At 35.8% G+C, this 21,445-nt stretch overlaps 1 long non-coding RNA gene across 1 annotated transcript in view; it reads left to right on the top strand.

Moving 5' to 3' along the window:
• Window positions 1–21,445, top strand: part of LOC132417556 (uncharacterized) — a 388,895-nt gene that overhangs the window by 48,811 nt on the left and 318,639 nt on the right. The window contains exon 2 of the long non-coding RNA XR_009517874.1: window positions 14,278–14,401. This is a non-coding gene — a long non-coding RNA (uncharacterized lncRNA). The remainder of the gene's footprint in view (window positions 1–14,277; window positions 14,402–21,445) is intronic.

Raw genomic sequence — 21,445 nt, 5'->3', positions numbered from 1 at the left:
TTAGCTATATGTGTACATATATCCCCATGTCATCTCCCTCTTGCGTCTCCCTCCCACCCTCCCTATCCCACCCCTCCTAGGTGTTAACAAAGCACCAAGCTGATCTCCCTGTGCTACGTGGCTGCTTCCCACTAGCTATCTATTTTACATTTGGTAGTGTATGTATGTCCATGCCACTGTGTCGCTTTGTCCCAGCTTACCTTCCCCCTCCCCGTGTCCTAAGATCCATTATCTACGTCTGTGCCTTTCTTCCTGTCCTGCCTCTAGGTTCTTCAGAACCGTTTTTGTTTTTTTTATATTCCATATATATGTGTTAGCATATGGTATTTGTTTTTCTCTTTCTGACTTACTTCACTCTGTATAACAGACTCTAGGTCCATTTAACTCACTACAAATAACTCAATTTCATTTCTTTTTATGGCTGAGTAATATTCCATTGTATATATGTGCCACATCTTCTTTTTCCATTCATCAGTCAGTGGACACTTAGGTTACTTCCATGTCCTGGCTATGGTAAATAGAGCTGCAGTGAACATTGTGGTACATGTCTCTTTTTGAATTATGGTTTTTTTTGGGTATATGCCCAGTAATGGGATTGCTGGGTCATATGGTAGTTCTATTTTTAGTTTTTTAAGGGACCTCTTTACTGTTCTCCATAGTGGGTGTATCAATTTACATTCCCACCAACAGTGTAAGAGGGTTCCCTTTTCTCCACACCCTCTCCAGCATTTGTTGTTTATAGATTTTTTGATGATGGCCATTCTGACTGGTGTGAGGTGATACCTCATTGTAGTTTTGATTTGCATTTCTCTAATGATCGGTGATGTTGAACATCCTTTCATGTGCTTGTTAGCAATCTGTATATTTTCTTTGGAGAAATGTCAATTTAAGTCTTCTGCCCATTTTTGGATTGGGTTGTTTGTTTTTTTGATATTGAGCTGCATGAGCTGCTTGTATATTTTAGAGATTAATCCTTCGTCAGTTTCTTCGTTTGCAAATATTTTCTCCCATTCCGAGGGTTTTCTTTTCGTCTTGTTTATGGTTTCCTTTGCTGTGCAAAAACTTTTAAGTTTCATTAGGTCCCATTTGTTTATTTTTGGTTTTTATTTCACTTTCTTTAGGAGGTGGGTCAAAGGATCTTGCTGTGATTTATGTCATAGAGTGTTCTGCCTATGTTTTCCTCTAAGAGTTTTATAGTGTCTGGCCTTACATTTAGGTCTTTAATCCATTTAGCATGTATTTTTGTGTATGGTGTTAGGAGGCGTTCTAATTTCATTCTTTTACATGTAGCTGTCCAGTTTTCCCAGCACCACTTATTGAAGGGGCTGTCTTTTCTCCATTGTATATTTTTGCCTCCTTTACCAAAGAAAAGGTGACCATATGTGTGTGGGTTTATCTCTGGGCTTTCTATCCTGTTCCATTGATCTGTCTTTCTGTTTTTATGCCAGTACTGTACTGTCTTGATTACTGTAGTTCTGTAGTATAGTCTGAAGTCAGGGAGCCTGATTCCTCCAACTCCTTTTTTCTTCCTCAAGATTGCTTTTGCTATTTGGGGTCTTTTGTGTTTGCATACAAATTGTGAAATTTTTTGTTCTATTTCTGTGAAAAATGCCATTGGTAGTTTGATAGGGATTGCATTGAATCTGTAGATTGCTTTGGGTGCTATAGTCGTTTTCACAATATTGATTCTTCCCATCTAAGAACATGGTATATCTCTCCATCTGTTTGTATCATCTTTAATTTCTTTCATCAGTGTCTTATAGTTTTCTGCATACAGGTCTTTTGTTGCCTTAGGTACATTTATCCCTAGGTATTTTATTCTTTTTTTTGCAATGGTAAATGGGAGTGTTTCCTTAATTTCTCTTTCCGATTTTTCATCATTAATGTATTGGAATGCAAGAGGTTTCTATGCATTAATTTTGTATCCTGCTACTTTACCAAATTCATTGATTAGCTCTAGTAGTTTTCTGGTAGCATCTTTAGGATTCTTTATGTATAGTATCATGTCACTGCAAGCAGTGTCAGTTTTACTTCTTCTTTTCCAATTTGATTCCTTTGATTTCTTTTTCTTCTCTGACTGCTGTGGCTGAAACTTCCAAAACTACGTAGCATAACAGAGGTGAGAGTGGGCAACCTTGTCTTGTTCCCAGTCTTAGTGGAAATGGTTTCAGTTTTTCACCATTGAAATGATGTTGGCTGTGGGTTTGTCATATATGGCCTTTATTATGTTGAGGTAATTTCCCTCTATGCCTACTTTCTGGAGGGTTTTTATCATAAATGGGTGTTGAATTTTGTCAAAAGCTTTTTCTGCATCTATTGAGATCATCATATGGTTTTTCTCATTCAGTTTGTTAATATGGTTTATCGCATTGATTGACTTGCGTGTATTGAAGAGTCCTTGCATTCCTGGGATAAACCCCACTTGATCATGGTGTATGATCCTTTTAATGTGCTGTTGAATTCTGTTTGCTAGTATTTTGTTGAGGATTTTTCCGTCTATGTTCATCAGTGATATTGGCCTGTAGTTTGCTTTCTTTGTGACATCTTTGTCTGCTTATGTTATCAGGGTGATGGTGGCCTCGAAGAATGAGTTTGGGAGAGTTCCTCCCTCTGCTATATTTTGGAAGAGTTTGAGAAGGATCGGTATTAGCTCTTCTCTAAATGTTTGATAGAATTCGCCTGTGAAGCCATCTGGTCCTGGGCTTTTGTTTGTTGGAAGATTTTTAATCACAGTTTCAATTTCAGTGCTTGTGATTGGTCTTTATATTTTCTATGTCTTCCTGATTCAGTCTCAGAAGGTTGTGCATTTCTAAGAATTTGTCCATTTCTTCCGGGTTGTCCATTTTATTGGCATATAGCTGCTTGTAGTAATCTCTCATGATGCCTTGTATTTCTGCAGTGTCAGTAGTTCTCCTTTTTCATTTCTAATTCTGTTGATTTGAGTCTTCTCCCTATTTTTCTTGATGAGTCTGGCTAATGATTTATCAATTTTGTTTATCTTCTCAAAGAATCAGCTTTTAGTTTTATTGATCTTTGCCATCATTTCCTTCATATCTTTTTCATTTATTTGTGATCTGATCTTTATGATTTCTTTCCTTCTGCTAACTTTGGGGTTTTTTGTTCTTCTTTCTCTAATTGCTCTAGGTGTAAGGTTAGGTTGTTTATTTGAATTTGAAGAGAATTTTCTCGCATCATGACATGAAACAGTTAATTTTCTTTTTGTAAAGATTCTAGGGCCTAACTATAACTGTCTCATCCTTGTACATTCTGCATATTGCCTTTTTGAAATCAAAGGAGGCATTCTCAGAAAAGACTTCAGTCTGAAATAGTGTTTGATTTTTGCATATTTTGAAAAAGCACATAGATGTAAGCATCAGTATATAAGCTATTCTTAAATTGGGAAAACACTGAGTTCTGCAATTACCATTACACTGGTCTACTCATTACAGTTTAACAATGGAAATAAATAATTTTGCTCCATCTGTATTACCATATAATATTGTGTTTACAGATATGGTTATATGGGAGTTTTATGATTCTGCATTGACTTGAAAATATTTCATCATTATCTGAGGTGCTGCTGGACAGCTGCAAGCAGCCACTTTGGGTTACGGGCATTGCACAACATACAGGTGGAAGTCCCTTAACCCACAGAACTGGAAAGGCCCGGTGAGATGGATAGATACCTCAGCTTGCCCTGCCTGCAGCAAGTTCTCTGGCCATTTTAGACCTGGCATTGATGGGTTTCTGAGGGAGTGACATTCATATGCCCTTGGGCAAAAACACATCATCCATTATGCGGAATGTAAAGGCTGAATGCTTTAAAGGTGGAATGTAAGATCTTTTTAAAAGTAGCAATTTTAAAGTTTTCTTTTTCCCCCAACTATTAATATGAAAATTCAGACAACTTTCCTTTAATCTGTACTTCATGTATCAACATGAAAGGCATTTTTAATCTTGACTTTATTCATTCTCTAGATATAAGCATCTGATGTAAAAGTGTACTTTCTAAAGGCTTAATACAGAATATATTACTCAGTAGTGCTTTTCCCCTCACATTGACTCCCACTTAACAACAACCATAAAAAACAAGTCAGTGAAAGTACTATATCGCCTGGTTCACAAACTCAATATTCCCTCCTCAGAAGTGCTCTTGGGATCCTGTGATGCAATGCGAATTTCTACAGAAGAAAAAATTTAATATTTCCTTTTCATCATATAGTCTCATAATAAAGTCAATCTTAGAATCTTAGTTACCTTTATTTGAAATTATTTTAGGCCTGTAACATATTTCTTCTTATTCAAAAGAAAAAAAAAAACCTGAAGGGGTTCTCAGTATGATAGTTAAGCACAACCTCTCACGCTTTTACAGAATGGTTTATAACCCCAGCAATATTTTTGATGTTGTGTAGTTACAACCTAAACATGCCTATGTAAATAAGATTGGGCAGGTAGTTTCTTAGAGATGATATAGAAAAAGAGGAAATGCCAAGAAACCTAAAAGAGAAGTACTTAAAGTTATACATTATATGTGTTGATGGGAAGGAAGCCTAGATAATTATAAAAATAAATAAAAACATATTGAAGTTTTTCCTCAAGGGGCAAAAAATAAAGAAGCAACCATTTGGATGTCCTAACTCTGTTTTGTGACCCTAAGAGAAAAGCAGTATTTATAGGGAAGCAAAATCAAAATACTGAAGATATTTAAATTAAATATTAAATTATCTAGAATTATGTAGAATTATTTTATTTTCTACTAGTATAAATCAAAGTAAAATGTGGAAATATTTGTTAAAAAGGTTATTCCTTTTGCAGTATGCATTTAACTGATACCACTTAAGATCATGTCTTCATTTATTCAAATAAAACCAATTCTAATACTGCATTTCCTGCTTTTAAAAAACTTATTGAACATTTACATTTTCAATGCATTGTATTTGAAGCCAAGGGATGGCCAAAGTAGCATATGACATTTTCTCAGATATCCAGAGTTTAAAATCTAGATAGAGTGGGCTTCTCTGGTGGCGCAGTGGTTGAGAGTCCGCCTGCCGATGCAGGGGACGCGGGTTCGTGCCCCGGTCCGGGAAGATCCCACGTGCCGCGGAGCGGCTGGGCCCGTGAGCCATGGCCGCTGAGCCTGTGCGTCCGGAGCCTGTGCGCCACAACGGGAGAGGCCACAACAGTGAGAGGCCCGCGTACCGCAAAAAAAAAAAAAAAAAAAATCTGGATAGAGTAAGAGCACATTTTTAAAAGTATATTATGCATAAATGGAGGGAAGGATCTCTGTGAAAAATCTCGTCAGCAGTTGGATATGAGTGCCTGGTGCTTAGGTGATAAGACAGCTATAAAAGGCTTGAGCAATAAAATCAAATGTGGAACCATGTGAGTGGAAAGCATCTCTTGAGTGAAAAAGAACATATACCAAAAAGCAGAAGATAGATCATTGGAACACACCAATACTTACTAGATTAAGTAGTTGATAAGAAACCTATCAAGTAGTTGATAACAGGTACTAAACCCAAGAAAAAGAGAAATTAAGAAAGAAAAAAAATAGAGAAAAGAGAGTGTCTTAGTTGCCAGGAAAAAAGTAGTCAACAATGCCAAGTTCTGATGAAAGGTCATGTAAAATGAGTAAGGTTATTCAGAGATCATTCCCGAGGCTCTCAGCAATGGAATTAGCACACTATTATTTTGAGTAACTTTGGCATAAAAGGCCAAATGAGAGTGACAAGCAAGAGAGGAATGTGGAATTAAAGCAGTAACTTTTACAAATGGAATATACATATGACAATTTAAAGCATTAGGAAATGGCATGATTTTAAAATATGGAAGCAAGGGGATCATTATATCTACCTAGTAAGGATCTAAGAAACATCCAAATATATCCGTACCTGGAGAAGTGTACTTTTAACTCACTACAGATGACAGATTTATCTAGCAGATATTTTTCTTTCATCCATCAGATATTTCTTATTGTGAAGATTTTAGTTTTTGCCTTTAAAAGATTGATTGCTGCAAATAATTTGGAAGATAGAATATAAAGCCTAGGATATGCCCATGTAGAGCTGGTACCACACAAAGCTGGTACCACAAAGAGCTAAAATAAATTAAAAGAGTAAATAAAAAATACTTGGAACAATAAGTGAGATTTCTATCTTGAATTTGGCACTGGATGGAGGAGAATATATTTACTCTGAGAATTTGTAACCATAAGTTAGTCCTCATGAAATTTTTGGTGCAAATTCATATGACTAGTATGGCCCATTAAACCTCAATAAAGGGTTTAATGCCATATTTTTCCCCAGTTGGGAATGTTCCCGTGGAGAAATGCAATTCTACTCTTTCCTCAAAGATTAAAATTGTGGAAAGAAAGCACCATGACTAGGAAAAAGCAAACTCAGTAAATAATATCTGCATCAAATATTTTTTAAATATTAAAAAGTAGGAAATTATAAAACTATAAATAAAGATAGTTATATTTGGGAAAAAACCCTGAAATATATGTTCTAGAAATGAAAATTTTTCCATTGACATTGAAAATACATTGACACTTCATACTGCTGATTAGATAGTGTGAAAAATAAAATTTATGGACTAGAATACGAATCCCAACAAATTATAGGAATACTGCATTATATTACACTTTACTTTATTGTGCTTCAAAGATGTTGCATGTTTCACAAATTGAGAGTTTGTGGCAACCCTGCATCAGGGAACTCTGTTGTTGCCATTTTCTCTAACAACAGTTGCTCACTTCCTATCTCTATCACACTTTGGTAGTTCTTGGAATATTTCAAATGTCTTCGTTATTATTATATTAAATAGCACGGTGATCTGTGATCAGGGAACTTCTTTTGAGGTGCCACGAACTATGTCCACATTCAACGGCAAAGTTTGTCAATAAATGTGTCGTCTGATTTTTCCACCAATGAGCCATTTTCCATCTCTTTTCTTATTCTTGGGCTTCCCTATTCCATGAGACACAAAAATATTGAAATTAGGCCAATTAATAACCCTACAATGGTGTCTAACTCTGTGTGTTCAAGTGAAAGGATATCTTTCACTTTAAACTAAAAGCTTGAAGCGATTAAGCCTAGTGAGGAAGGCTTGTCAAAAGCCGGGAGAGGCCAAAAGCTAGGCTTTTTGTGCCAAACAGCCAAACTGTGAATGTAAAGGGAAAGTCAAGGACATTAAAAGTGCTACTCCACTGAACACATGCATAATAAGACAGCAAAACAGCATTATTGCTGACACAGAAAACGTTTTAGTGATATGGATAGAAGATCAAGTCAATAACAACATTCCCTTAAACCAAAGCCTAACAGAGAGCAAGGCCCTAAGAGCTTGGTTCATGAGATAGAAAGAAAGAAGCCAACTTCATAACATCGAAGTGCAAGGTGAAGCAGCAAGTGGTGCAGAAGCTGCAGCAAGTTATCCAGAAGATCTAGCTAAGATGATTAATGAAAATGACTAAACAACAGATTTTCAATATAGGTGAAACATTCTATTATTGGAAGAAGATGCCATCTAGAACTTTTGTAGCTAGAGAGGAAAAGTCAATGTCTGGTTTCAAAGCTTCGATGGACAGGCTGACTCGTTAGGGGCTAATGCAACTGGTGACTTTCAGTTGAAGCCAGTACTCATTTACCATTCTGAAAATCCTAGGGCCCTTAAGAGTTATTCTAAATCTACTCAGCCTGTGCTGCAGAAAAGGAACCACAAAACCTGGGTGACACCACATCTGTTTACAGCACGGTTTGCTGAATATTTTAAGTCCATTGTTGAGACCTACTTCTCAGAAAAAAAAGATTCTGCTTCACAGTATTACTGCTCATTGACAATGTGCCTTGTCACCCAAGAGTACTGATGGCGATGCACAATGAGATGAATGTTGTTGTCATGCCTGTTAACACAACATCCATTATGCAGCTCATGAATCAAGGAGTAATTTCATTGTAGTTTTGATTTGCATTTCTCTAATGATTAATGATGTTGAGCATTCTTTCATGTGTTTCTTGGCAATCTGTATGTCTTCTTTGGAGAAATGTCTATTTAGGTCTTCTGCCCATTTTGGCATTGGGTTTGTTTTTTTGTTATTGAGCTGCATGTGCTGCTTGTAAATTTTGGAGACTAATCCTTTGTCAGTTGCTTCATTTGCAAATATTTTCTCCCATTCTGAGGGTTGTCTTTTGGTCTCGTTTATGGTTTGCTTTGCTGTGCAAAAGCTTTTAAGTTTCATTAGGTCCCATTTGTTTATTTTTGTTTTTATTTCCATTTCTCTAGGAGGTGGGTCAAAAAGGATCTTGCTGTGATTTATGTCATAGAGTGTTCTGCCTATGTTTTCCTCAGAGGGTTTTAGAGTGTCTGGCCTTACATTTAGGTCTTTAATCCATTTTGAGTTTATTTTTGTGTATGGAGATATCATGTCACACCGGTCAGAATGGCTATCATCAAAAAAATCTAGAAATGGTAAATGCTGGAGAGGGTGTGGAGAAAAGGGAACCCTCTTATACTGTCGGTGGTAATGTAAATTGATACAGCCACTATGGAGAACAGTATGGAGGTTCCTTAAAAAACTAAAAATAGAACTACCATACGACCCAGCAATCCCACTACTGGGCATATACCCTGAGAAAACCATAATTCAAAAAGAGTCATGTACCAAAATGTTCATTGCAGCTCTATTTACAATAGCCAGGACATGGAAGCAACCTAAGTGTCCATCAACAGATGAATGGATAAAGAATATGTGGCACATATATACAATGAAATATTACTCAACCGTAAAAAGAAACAAAATTGAGTTATTTTTAGTGAGGTGGATGGACCCAGAGTCTGTCATACAGAGTGAAGTAAGTCAGAAAGAGAAAAACAAATACCGTATGCTAACACATATATATGGAATCTAAGAAATAAAAAAAAAAGGTCGTGAAGAACCTAGGGGTAAGATGGGAATAAAGACAGAGACCTACTAGAGAATGGACTTGAGGATATGGGGAGGGGGAAGGGTAAGCTGTGACAAAGTGAGAGAGTGGCATGGACATATATACACTAACAAACGTAAAATAGATAGCTAGTGGGAAGCAGCCCCCCTAGCACAGGGTGATCAGCTCGGTGGTTTGTGACCACCTAGGGGGGTGGGATAGGGAAGGTGGGAGGGAGGGAGACCCAAGAGGGAAGAGATATGGGAACATATGTATATGTATAACTGATTCACCTTGTTATAAAGCAGAAACTAACACACCATTGTAAAGCAATTGTACTCCAATAAAGATGTTAAAAAAAAAGAGTAATTTCAAATTTCAAGTCTTATTATTTAAGGACTACATTTCATAAGGCTACAGCTGTCATAGATAGTGATTCCTCTGAGGGATCTGGGAAAAGTCAATTAAAAACCTTCTGGAAATGATTCAGCATTATAGATGCCGTTAAGAACATTTGTGATTCATGGGTAGAGATCAAGATATTAACATTAACAGGAGGTTGGAAGAAGTTGATTTCAACCCTCACAGATGACTTTTAGTGGTCCAAGACTTCAGAAGAGGAAGTAACTGCAGATGTGGTCGAAATAGCAAAAGAGTTAGAAGTGGGGCCTGAAGATGTGACCGAATTGCTGCAATCTTACGATAAAACTTTCAGATGAAGAGTTACTTCTTATGAATGAGCAAAGAAGAGGGTGTCTTGAGATGGAATCTACTCTTGGTGGAGGTGCTGTGAAGATTGTTGAAATGACAACAAAGGATTTAGAATATTCCATAGACCTAGTTGATAAAGCAGCAGCATGATTAACAGCATTGACTCCAATTTTGACAGAAGTTCTATTGTGGGTAAAACGCTTTCAAACAGCATTGCATGCTATGAAGAAATCGTTCGTGATAGGAAGAGTCAATCAATGGGGCAAATTCATTGTTATCTTATTTTAGGAAATTGTGGAAGCCAGCCCACCCTTCAGCAACCACCACCCTGTTCAATCAACAGCCATCAACATCGAGGCAAGGCCCTCCACCAGCAACAGGGTTATGTCTAACGGAAGCTGCACATGATTGTTAGCAATTTTTAGCAATAAAGTATTTTTAAATTAAGGTAAGTTCATTGTTTTTTACACATGCTATTGCACACGTAATAGACTACAGTATAGTGTAAACGTAACTTATATGCACTGGAAAACCAAAAACTTTGTGTGACTCACTCTACTAGGTATTTGCTTTATTGAGGTGGTCTGGAACCGAACCACAATACCTCTGAAGGTATGCCTGTATCAGTACAGATTACAAGTTGGCAAACATTTTCTGTAGTCAAATGTTACATATTTCAGGATCTGTGGGCCAGATATTGTCTCTTTTCCTCCTTTTCTCCTCTACCTCTTACTTCTCTTTCCTTCCTCCCTCCTTCCCTCCTTTCCTCTTTTTTCCCTTCTTTCTCTCCCCTCCCTCCTGCCCCACTCCTTCTCCCCTCACCCTCTTCCTTTCTTCCCCCTTTGAAAAAGCTTTCTTGTCTAGTGAGCCACACAAAAGCAGGCCGCAGTTTGCTGATTTCTTGCATACCCTGTAAAAATAAAATGCAAAAGGCATTTATTTATTCACAGTTCCACAAAAAATAATATAGGGAATAAGGCAAAGCCATTATTTGAAGAGATAGACCTGAAAATATTTTAAATTAGTAGTAGGCACCAATCCTCAGACTAAGGAAGTAGAACACATCACAAAAGAATCATACAAGTAAATTTAAAGCTAAGTATATCATAATAAACCTAGAAAACTTAAAAGATAGAAATAAGATGTTAAAAACGAGTAGAAAAAAGGACACTTTACCTGCAAAGACTGGCAATTAGACTAACAATTTAAAGTAGAAACAATAAAAGCCAGGTACGGTAAAAGAGAACCTTTAATGTATGTCATGAAAACGTCTTTTATACCAGATTTCAATGAGCATTGAAAAATGCAATAAATAATGTGAGATAAAATAATTTTTAGACAAAGCAGAGAGGTTTTATGAATGAAGGAAATTCTAAAGGATATAATGCGGAAGGGAAACTTGTCCTAGATGGAAAGTTTGAGAAGTGAAATAGAATGCAGAGCAAATAACGTAGTAAATATGTAGATAAATCCAAATGAACATTGACACTTAAAAACAATAATAATGTTCAACAAGTACATATGGTAATACACAACACAAATATTACATATAATACACAATTATGTAAGGCTGATGAATTTTTTTTTTTTTTGGCTGTGTCCCGTAGCCTGTGGGATCTTAGTTCCTAGACCAGGGATCAAACGCGGACCCCTGGCAGTGAGAGCATGAAGTCCTAAACACTGGACTGCCAGGGAATTCCCTGAATATTTAAAAAATATTCCAAAATACATTTTATTGTTTGAGAGCTGATGACATGATTTTCTGTATACAGAAATCAATCTGTCAAACATGCTTGAAATGAAATAGTTTAGCAATATAGCTGTATTTAGGATTGTTATATGCAAGTCAACTGTATTTTTAAGATACTCTTTGTATAGTATAAAAAGATGTAATATAATATATAAACCAGTCTTTATGAAAAATATGACATAATAGCATGCATACTTATATCTCAAGACTTAGATAGATTTTCAAAAAATGTATATGTAATCTATGTTCTAAATATTTAAATTCTATTAAACTTGACTTTAGCAATTAAATTAATTGCTAAAGATTTATCTTTTTAAGACCTGGAGAAATATCTTTTAATGTTTTATAGGAAAAACAAAGGTTCAATAACAACAACAACAACAGCAAAACCCACTTTTAAGACCAAGAATGATGTAGTAGAAATTCTACAGATATAGAGCAGATATAAAGTTATTTTTAAAATGTATAGTAATTAAGCATATTTATAAACAAAGTAAATATACAGATCAACTAATGAATACCATTTAAACTCTAGAAATAACTCCACATATACATGAGACACTTGTTATATGGGAGAGACGGCATTGCATGTGAATGGGGAAAGGATGGACTAGGAAATGAATATTTTTAGGAAAATTTGTCATCTATGAGGAAAGAAAGCTAAAGTTAATCAATTCTTACCTCATCACATCATGCACACGTCAGTGTATGGTGTATTAGACACTTAAATGTAGATATTGAGTGTTAAAGTTTTTGAAGAGATAATAGGAGATATTAAACAAGTTTATAAACTGGATGCAAATAAGTGATTAATATATATTACCACATCAAACATTAGAAATTCTGTTCATCAAAGGATACTATAAATTGATTAAAAGTACACAATGCTAAGTAGGAGAAAATGACACCATAAGGGTGCCAAAAGTACTGTGAGATGATATTTGTTACATATTAAAAACTACAAGTCAATAGCAGTTTCGAAGAAGAAAAAAGTAAACACATTAACAGATATTTCAGAGAATAAAAACTACTGGTGCTATCCTTTGGTGAAGAAACCTACAAAAAGTTTGTTTCAACCTCATTAATAATCATGGAAATAAAAAATAAAAACTCGAGATACAATTGTTTAGCCACATAAATTAAGCTTCAAAGTATCAAGCACTGGAAAATATATAAGGAAATGACCATTCTTGTCACGTGCTGACTGGATTACAGATTGTCACAAACACTTTAGAAAAGAATCTGCCGTTGCCTAGTACATTTGAAATTTCTTATTTATCCTATGTGATCAGGCCACCCTGATGAAATAAACTGGTTCTATTCCAAAATTAGGTTCAAACGTCCAGACTGGTGATGTCACACACGCACCGAGAGGATATAAAAAGTGCTGTTACTCACACAATGAGGCATTTGGGGGAGAGCAAGGCAGGCTTTCCAAGCTGGTTTGAAAACGACTTAGGGGCGCAGGGAAAAAGACTCCCTTGGGATTCTGGGGTGTCAGGAGATGGAGGTCAAGGGGAAGGCTTGAAGTTCCCACGAGCACCAAAGAAGAGGCCTCTCTGGATATTTCCATTCAAAACGCAGTTACCTCCTGTGTACTTCTACCAACAGTGTGGTTACAGTCGGCCCTCCACGTCCTTGAGTTCTGCGCTCACAGGTTCCACCAAGGGCAGATCAAAAAATTTCCAGAGAGTTTCATAAAGCAAAACTTGAATTTACGTGCACTGGCAAATGTTTGCATAGCGTTTATATCACATTTACAATATTTTATATAGAATGTACCTGGTGTTAGGTATTAGAAGTAACCTACAGATGGTTTGAAGTATAGGGAATGATGCACATAGGTTGTATGCAAAGACTGTGCCGTTTTGTATAGGGAACCTGAGCACGCAAGGATTTTGGTATCCACAGGGGTGCAGGAGCCAACCCTGCGGGTACTGAGGGAGACTGTATGTCTCTTTCAGCATTTACATTGTGTCTTACATTATTGAATGTGTATTATTCCGTCTCGAATAAAATCCTTGGGAAAAAGGACCACATTTTACTCATTTTTATAACCTCATTATACCTACTGTGCCTTGTAAATTTTTAATACATTCCAGCATAAATTTTTACTGATGGAACACCACAAACTCCTTATCTAATAAATAATCGTAGACACTAAAAAAATGCATTGTTCTGTTTGGCATAGGGCATTTGTTATCTTGGCCTTCGAGTTTTATGATTTGGATTTTACATAAAAGAAGAGTCGTTACTTCTTTCAGTGAAGCACAGTGTTTACAAAGAAGAACGCTGCCGGTTTGTTTCTGTCCTTGATCCTCAGTGTTTTTGATGACTGCGGGCCAGCAGATGAGTCTGTAATTGACTAAATAGGAGAAGACGTGGTCTCTAGTCTTACATTATCTTGTCTGTTTTGAACCTAATAACATAAATAGTGTTCATAATATTTCCATTTGCGTTATTAAAGGATCAAAACACATCATGCATTTTCATAGTTCACTCACCTTCTGCTAATAAAAAGAGCCATAAAGCTTGAGAAAGTTTATTGGCTGTCTACAGGGTGGTCCAGTTAATGGAGTTTATAGCAAGAAATTGGAAGCCTGGAGGTGGAAGAGGTCAGGGCTATCTTTCCTGCGCCCTCCCTTCTCCACGACCTTGGATCTGGTGGTAGCATCACACCAAGATTAAGGTTCCACCCAGTGGCCCCTTTTCTGTGTGTACAACTACATTATTTCCATATTTACCACCTTAGCACTAGAGGTGGGAACAGCTTCTTGTTTTTACCAGATTCTGCATGTCATAACCTCCCTTACATCCTTAATCCTGCTCACACCTATGAATTCAAGAGTCCATATGTCATTTTTACATATGTTTGTATTATCATCTGTCTAGGATTGATGGACACGGAGGACCCCGTATCATCTGAGACTCAGCTGATTTCAAATTATATGTCTGAAGGCTGAGATGTTATCCTCATGGAACCAGAATTGAAAACTTGCTATATTAAGGCTGCAAGGTATGTTTAAGTTTGTGTAAATGCAAAAGAATTATTTAGAGAAACTCTACATCTGGCTGCTTATTATAGTGCTGGACACTGTTTGATATTGAGGCTCCTACTGAAAAATGCTATTTTAAGAATGACATTTTGATTTTTAAATATATTCTACAGTCATTATGATAAAATAGGGGGGGAAAAACGTGTGAACATAGAGTTCATTCTTATTGAAAGAACAGAAACCCTCAGGGTGAATATCAGCCTTGGTGCTCTCATACCTCCCAGGGCTGTATTATTTTCTCTTTGCTTTAGTCCTTACGGTTTATTTAGATTTTGTTGGCAAAGATATGTGTTTACAAAGGGTTTTTTTTGGCTTCATTTTATCCATCATTTAATCATTTTATTTGGGAATGTCTTTCAATGTATGTTAGCTGCCATGCTTCTAGAAATAGAAAGTATGACTATTAGATTCTTGCCTTCATGTTTCCCAGGGAAAGCACATAATGAACATTCAGAAGGTAGGTTATATGAATGCCTGGATAGGATGTGCATGTAGCTAACCTCATAACCCATGGTAATTCTTAAGCCCTCTGATGAATATCTGCCTCTTGGCCTGTATGTGCTACCCCAAACACTGTAAGATAAATACTACTGATATTTCTGAACCTTTGTCCATTCTCTCTGGTAAATTCTGTAATCCCAATAAGAATTGAATAACTTGTAGAACTCTAAACAACCTTCTGTAGCTATCATATTAAGGTAAGAAAAAAGATACTTTGGGTTTCTTAAGCCAATACTTTTTATTAGGAGCTTCTCATTATGCAAGAAAAGAAGTAGGATTTCTAGACTTCACTTAGACATGCTTCAGAGAGGTAAGGGGGGCAGAATTACTTCCACAAGTGCTCACCCTGAAGCCAGTTTCTAGGCCTGGCTTCTCACAGAAACTACTAAGTCATGGACAGAAGTACAAAAACAATGAATTGTGTCAAAGGGTGATCTTTCTCCCTCACCTTAAGTAAATATGAGTGCCTGATTAGCTTTTTAAGATTTCTAATGCAAATTCACAGCATGTTTTTTCTCTGTATTTTGAGTAATTGAGATATTTCCAAGTTGATTGTAAATCACATCTCTGATATCAATATTATGCTTATTACTGTGCAAACTTTATTATCCATATTGAATGTCTTATATTTTAATTTTCAATTTTAATAAAATAATTTTACTCAGAATATTTGGTAAAGGAAACAAGTGTACCTTTGCCATCCATGATAACTTTTAAAAAGTTAGATAAAATTAAGCTTTTGGCCTGAGGCTCAATAATGGCAAATTTCCAGATGAAAGGCAAAATATTCTTCATTCTGAGAACATGGAAATAGAGATATAAAAGAAGATTCTTTTGCAGCTGTTAACTATACTTGTCACTGCACATGACAGATGTAATGAGTGCAGCTCTCTTGGGTTCCAGGGAAAATGAAATAGGAACCTCAGGAGATCTTATCATTTACAAGAAACTTAAAAGGCTGACAGGTATTTTTATTGGATGTCTGTAATTTTTGTATTGCTCCTCTATGATTTTCCATTCATCATTGTTATCATTACTAATGCCACTTACTGTATTGTAAACAATGCTTCAGAGCAGTGTGTCCATTAGCAGCATAATATGAACTACACATATGAGCTAATATATGTCATTTAAAATTTTCTAGTAGCCACACTAAAAAAATTACAAAGAAACAGAAAATTAATTTTACTTATGTAGAATTTAATTTTACACACGATGTTAATTATTTGGCTGATATCAGTACAGACTTCTTTTGCCATTTTTTGAGAGAGGGATTATTAAGAAAATAGAATCCTGAATACTAACAACAGGAGGAGAATGAACCTACTTTAAGAAAACAAAAAATAATCCTTCTTATGTCACACTCATAGTTTCATTACATATGGAAATATTAATATATACACTAGATAAATAAATGAGCATGCATGCCCATTTAATTATCTTCAGTAATTTGATTATTATTTCCATAGAAAATGATGTCATGTATCCATTCGTCAGCTCAGTTGGCTGAAAAGAGGCTCTGTAACCCATAGCGTCCATTTTCTCAAGATGCGAGCTGTGTTCCAAGCATTTTCAAGGAGAGCGGTTTGAGGAAATCTAGGGATAATATCGATTCTATTTGTTTTACTTTCCTGCTTTCCTGGACTATAAACTAAAATTTCAGTTTCCCTATAATTTAAGGGTTTAAGAATTCAGGACATCCCAGGTTGGTTTTATGAGGAACATAAAATATTGCTGTATTTGTTTAAATATGGATTTTGGTGTGTATAAACTGAGAGATTTCCTCAATTTACTGCCCTTTGTCTAAATAACCTTGTAAAGGGAATAAATCACATCTTACTGAACACAAAATAAAATTAACCAAAATTTCATACACACCCAATTTTGTGTCCATCTCTTTTGCAAAATTAGACATTGGCAGAGAAGAGTTAAACACACTCGTACTAGACAGGTGTGATAAAAACCACTTACAAGAGCCCTGGGTGACAAGCAAGAAGTCAGTAAACCTTCACTCATCGTAATCTTAACCGTTATTGATCATAAACCTGCCTTTAAATTAAGTCATTCGAGACTGTGTCAAAACAGACCATTCAAGTAGTAAAAGGAATTTTACCAATTTGAACAGGAAGCCTATGCAATCATTTATACATTTAAAATTTTAAAATGTACTTCAGAATTCCAATGTTTTGATAAACACAGTGGAAACTGATTGTTCTTGCCCTCTTTAAAAGTATTCCAAATCAAGACAAGATGTGCCTTGGAAAACTAGTCATTATTTGGACATTTATTTATTTTCCCTTTTGGGAAGCTGTAGGGTATTCAGTAAAGCATAGAAAGAAAGATGGAGATTTTTAGGGAGAAACATAAAGGTATGGTTTTGATTGAGTATATATTAAAATACTTAGAAAACATAGTACATTTATAAGTTTAGAAGTGGTTTTAAAAATTAATATATCTGAATAAATTCATCTTAGAACAATTAACATAGGAAGAATACTTTTTTAAATGTCAAATAAACTAGAGAAAGTCCAAAAATCTGATTATATATTTAAAATAAATGTTCCCAGTGAAGTAATGTTTTAGAAGTGTTGAAAAAGTGTACTTATTAAACTAGGAAGCATATAGTTAGATAAAGTAAAAATGGAGTACATTTTTAGGCCACAAACAAACATATTCTTGAGTTTAAAATATAGTAATCTCAATAGATTCAGCTTTCTTTCAAGAACTTATAAAAAGATTAATTAGTCCTGAACTTTCCAATAAGTGTAATTTATATTGACTGAATAAAAGAGTATTTGGAAAAACTGCTTAAATGGTATTTGTCTGTCTGAATTGATTTGATTCAAATATATTAGTGCTTACTTCTGCCTTTCAGAATTTATAGTGAGAATTAAAATATATGGTCATCATCCTAAAAATAGTTTGATTTTTATGAACTATGTTATGAAGTATTAACGAACTTTAAAAAATACTTTATTCCTTTTATATATTTAAGGAAAAGAACTGTTAGTGTTTTTAGCTCATATGTTGGGATGGCACATATACAGTACATTGCATAATTAGATTTAATTAATTTTATAAATACGTTTATATGTAATAATGACTGTATCTGAATCAAACTGTGATTATTTTTGTTTGTTAATTTATTTCTGAGAAATATTTCTTTTAAGTTTAAAAATCTCCTATTTTCTTCTACGGATTCATGTAAACACAGAAACTTAAAGTTATGAAACAGATGTTCAACATCATAAAAATATATCAAAAATCCATAGTCTTAGGAGTTATTCTTCTGGGAAACAACTCAAATTTCTTGGTTGGTAGTCACCATACTCTTGCGAAACATATGCACTTTGACCAAATTTGATAGAGACAGGCAGTTAACCGACTGATCAGTTACACATATTGAGTAGTTATCGCTTCAGACTAGTAGTACTTTAGGTCTTATGAAGGCTTACAAATGAAGTTAAAGATTTTCACCCTTTCTCAAGTAATTTAAAAAGAAACAAGAGTGGTAAAACTAATACAATTGAAAATAGGAATATAATAACCAAATTTGTAAGTTTATAAGACTTATACACATCTGTAGCTATACTTCATAGAAATTTATGTATTTGTGCTTAAGATGTGGTGTATAATTGATTTCAGTAAACATGTATTATTTACTAACTACGAGACCTGGGAAGGGGGTTGAAGACGCATAAGAATTAATTCAGTGCAATTCTTACCTAAGCTAATGAAGAAGACAAGGCATGTAAATACCTAATTGTAATTATTTTTCACCATCAGTTTTTTTTTTTTTTTAATCTACCATGTGCAGGGCACTGTGTTAGTATACATTAGGGATTTTAAAAGGTATGAGATGGTTTTTATTTCCAGTGGGTTTGTATTCTATTTACAGAAACAGAACATACACTTGTAGTACATGAGGACATGCTAAGGGATACATTGATTATATAAGCAGAAAGTATTTGTAAGCAATGAAGTCAACATCGAGGCTAAAGTAGGTTAATGCCCTACTTCTTTCCCAAGCACTTCATGTGGATTGAAGGCATTGCTCTCCTGGTTATAATGATGCCAGTAGATGGTAGCACTAATAAATATAGAGAATATGCCCACCTGCAGGTGGGGCAGCAGAATGAGGAATCCAGAACCACTGGTAGACTGAATGAGAGTTAAGACAAAAAGTCATTTTTTTTTCCCAAAAACTCATTTTTAAAAGGAATTTGTAAAATTAAGGAGGGGGTGGGGGGTAGTTTTATCACGATTGCATTGGAAATATGTGGGTGTCTTAGTGGTATCAGCAAGTGATTGATAAGCAGGCAGGGCCAGATCTAAACATTCGGCTGTCCTTCTGAATTATTTCAGTGAGGTCTGGCCAGTCCAGGTAGTTTGTCATCCCATGTAGGTTGTCGCTCTAGTCAGCTAATCACACTAACTAGAATATCATACTCCTTCAAACTGATATTCTTTACTTATTGAAGAGAGATAATTGATAACCTATCATTGTAAAATTAGTATTTCATGTTTCAGTGATATTTGTTACTGGCATTTATTGGGTTGGCCAAAAACTGCCTTTGGTTTTTTGTTCGTTTGTTTGTTTGTTTGTGGTACGCGGGCCTCTCACCGTTGTGGCCTCTCCCGTTGCGGAGCACAGGCTCCGGACGTGCAGGCTCAGCGGCCATGGCTTACGGGCCCAGCCGCTCCGCGGCATGTGGGATCTTCCCGGACCGGGGCGCGAACCTGCGTCCCCCGCATCGGCAGGCGGACTCGCAACCACTGCGCCACCAGGGAAGCCCTGCCTTTGGTTTTTAAGTAAAAATAAAAGACACATTTTTTCATTTTCACCAAGAACTTTGTTGAAAAATGTATTCACCCATTTGTTCCAGTACCTTCTGCCATTTTTCAGGCAACTTCACAATTCCATCTTCTCAAACTTTTTAAATCTTTTTGAGCAGAAAACTATTCCAGGTGCCTTTTACAGTCTTCCAGGGAATTGAAATTTTTTTCCATTAAGCGAATTTTGTAAAGACCAAAATAAATGGAAATCCGAAGGTGCACTGTCTGGTGGATACGGCAGATGAATCAGAACTTCTCAGCCAGACTAACTGTTCTTGCCTGGTCATCAAAGAAATATGCAGTTTTGCGTTATCCTGATACAAGATTATGCATTTTCTGTTGACTATTTCTGGACGTTTTTCGTCGAGTGCTGCTTTCAGTTGGTACAGTTGGGAGCAGTACCTGTTGGAATTAATCATTTGGTTTTCCGGAAGGAGCTCATAATAGAGGATCCAATCCCACCATATACACAGCATCACCTTCTTTGGATGAAGACCAGCCTGTGGTGTGGTTGGTGGTGGTTCATTTCGCCTCCCCCACAATCTCTTCCATTCCACATCATTGTACAGTATCCACTTTTCATCTCCCGTCACAATTTGTTTTAAAAATGGGACGTTTTCATTAAGTTTAAGTAGAGGATTGCTTGTGGAAGTACGGTCAAGAAGGTTGTTTTCGCTTAACTTGTATGGAGCCCAAACATCAAAGCAGTTAACATAACCAAGCTGGTGCAAATGATTTTCAACGCTTGACTTGGATATTTTGACTATGTCGGCTATCTCCCGCATGGTATAACGTTGATTGTTCTCAATTAATGTCTCAATTTCATCGCTATCAACTTCAACTGGCCCCCGGGCTGTGGAGCATCATCCAGCGAGCAAACTCCAGCATGAAACTTCACGGACCACTTTTGACACGTTCAGTCAGTCACAGCACCTTCTCCATACACTGCACAAATATTTTTTTGCATTTCAGTTGCATTTTTACCTTTCTTGAAATAATAAAGCATAATATGCTGAAAATGTTGCTTTTTTCTTCCATCTTCAATATTAAAATGGCAACAAAAATTCACCAATTTTGATGAGTCTTTTTTTAAGTGCATGCTTGGTATGACAGCTGTCACGTACAATCTAACAAAATTGTTTCGAATGAAGTTAAAGACAACTAAGTGCTACTAGAGCCATCTTACGAAAAAACTGAATGAACCTTTTGGCCAACCCAATATTATATTCTATTTTTCAAACAAAATATGAGTATGAAGCATACCGAAAAATCATTTGAAATTAATTAAATAAATCTCTCATTCCCACGTAATTATGTCACACACACTGTTGGCTTCTGTATTTTAACCAACTCCAGACTGATAGATGAGTTGACAGAAAAGGGGTTGTTCATCAGCCACTAGCACCTTCTACTTCATAATCAAGAAAGAAAAGGAAAAAAAAATCAAAAGCTACAGGTCTATACTTGGAAGTAGGGGTTCTTTTTCTTTCTTTCTTTTAAAATTTTTTTTCATTTGAGAGATTTATCTACTTTGATGGAAAGGAACAATGTATGTTTTGAGGAATTTCTTGTGGAAACCTGAATTGATCTGCAACCATATTTCAGAGTCGCAGTGGTGTTTGAATATTCTGTACAGATTACTGCTCCAGTCAGCTGCCTGTCTGCCC

The sequence above is a fragment of the Delphinus delphis genome, chromosome 21 (genome assembly GCF_949987515.2).
Source record: "Delphinus delphis chromosome 21, mDelDel1.2, whole genome shotgun sequence".
Lineage (NCBI taxonomy): Eukaryota > Metazoa > Chordata > Mammalia > Artiodactyla > Delphinidae > Delphinus > Delphinus delphis.
The sequence above is the reverse complement of the archived record's forward strand: the minus strand, read 5'-3'. Positions and strand labels throughout refer to the sequence as shown.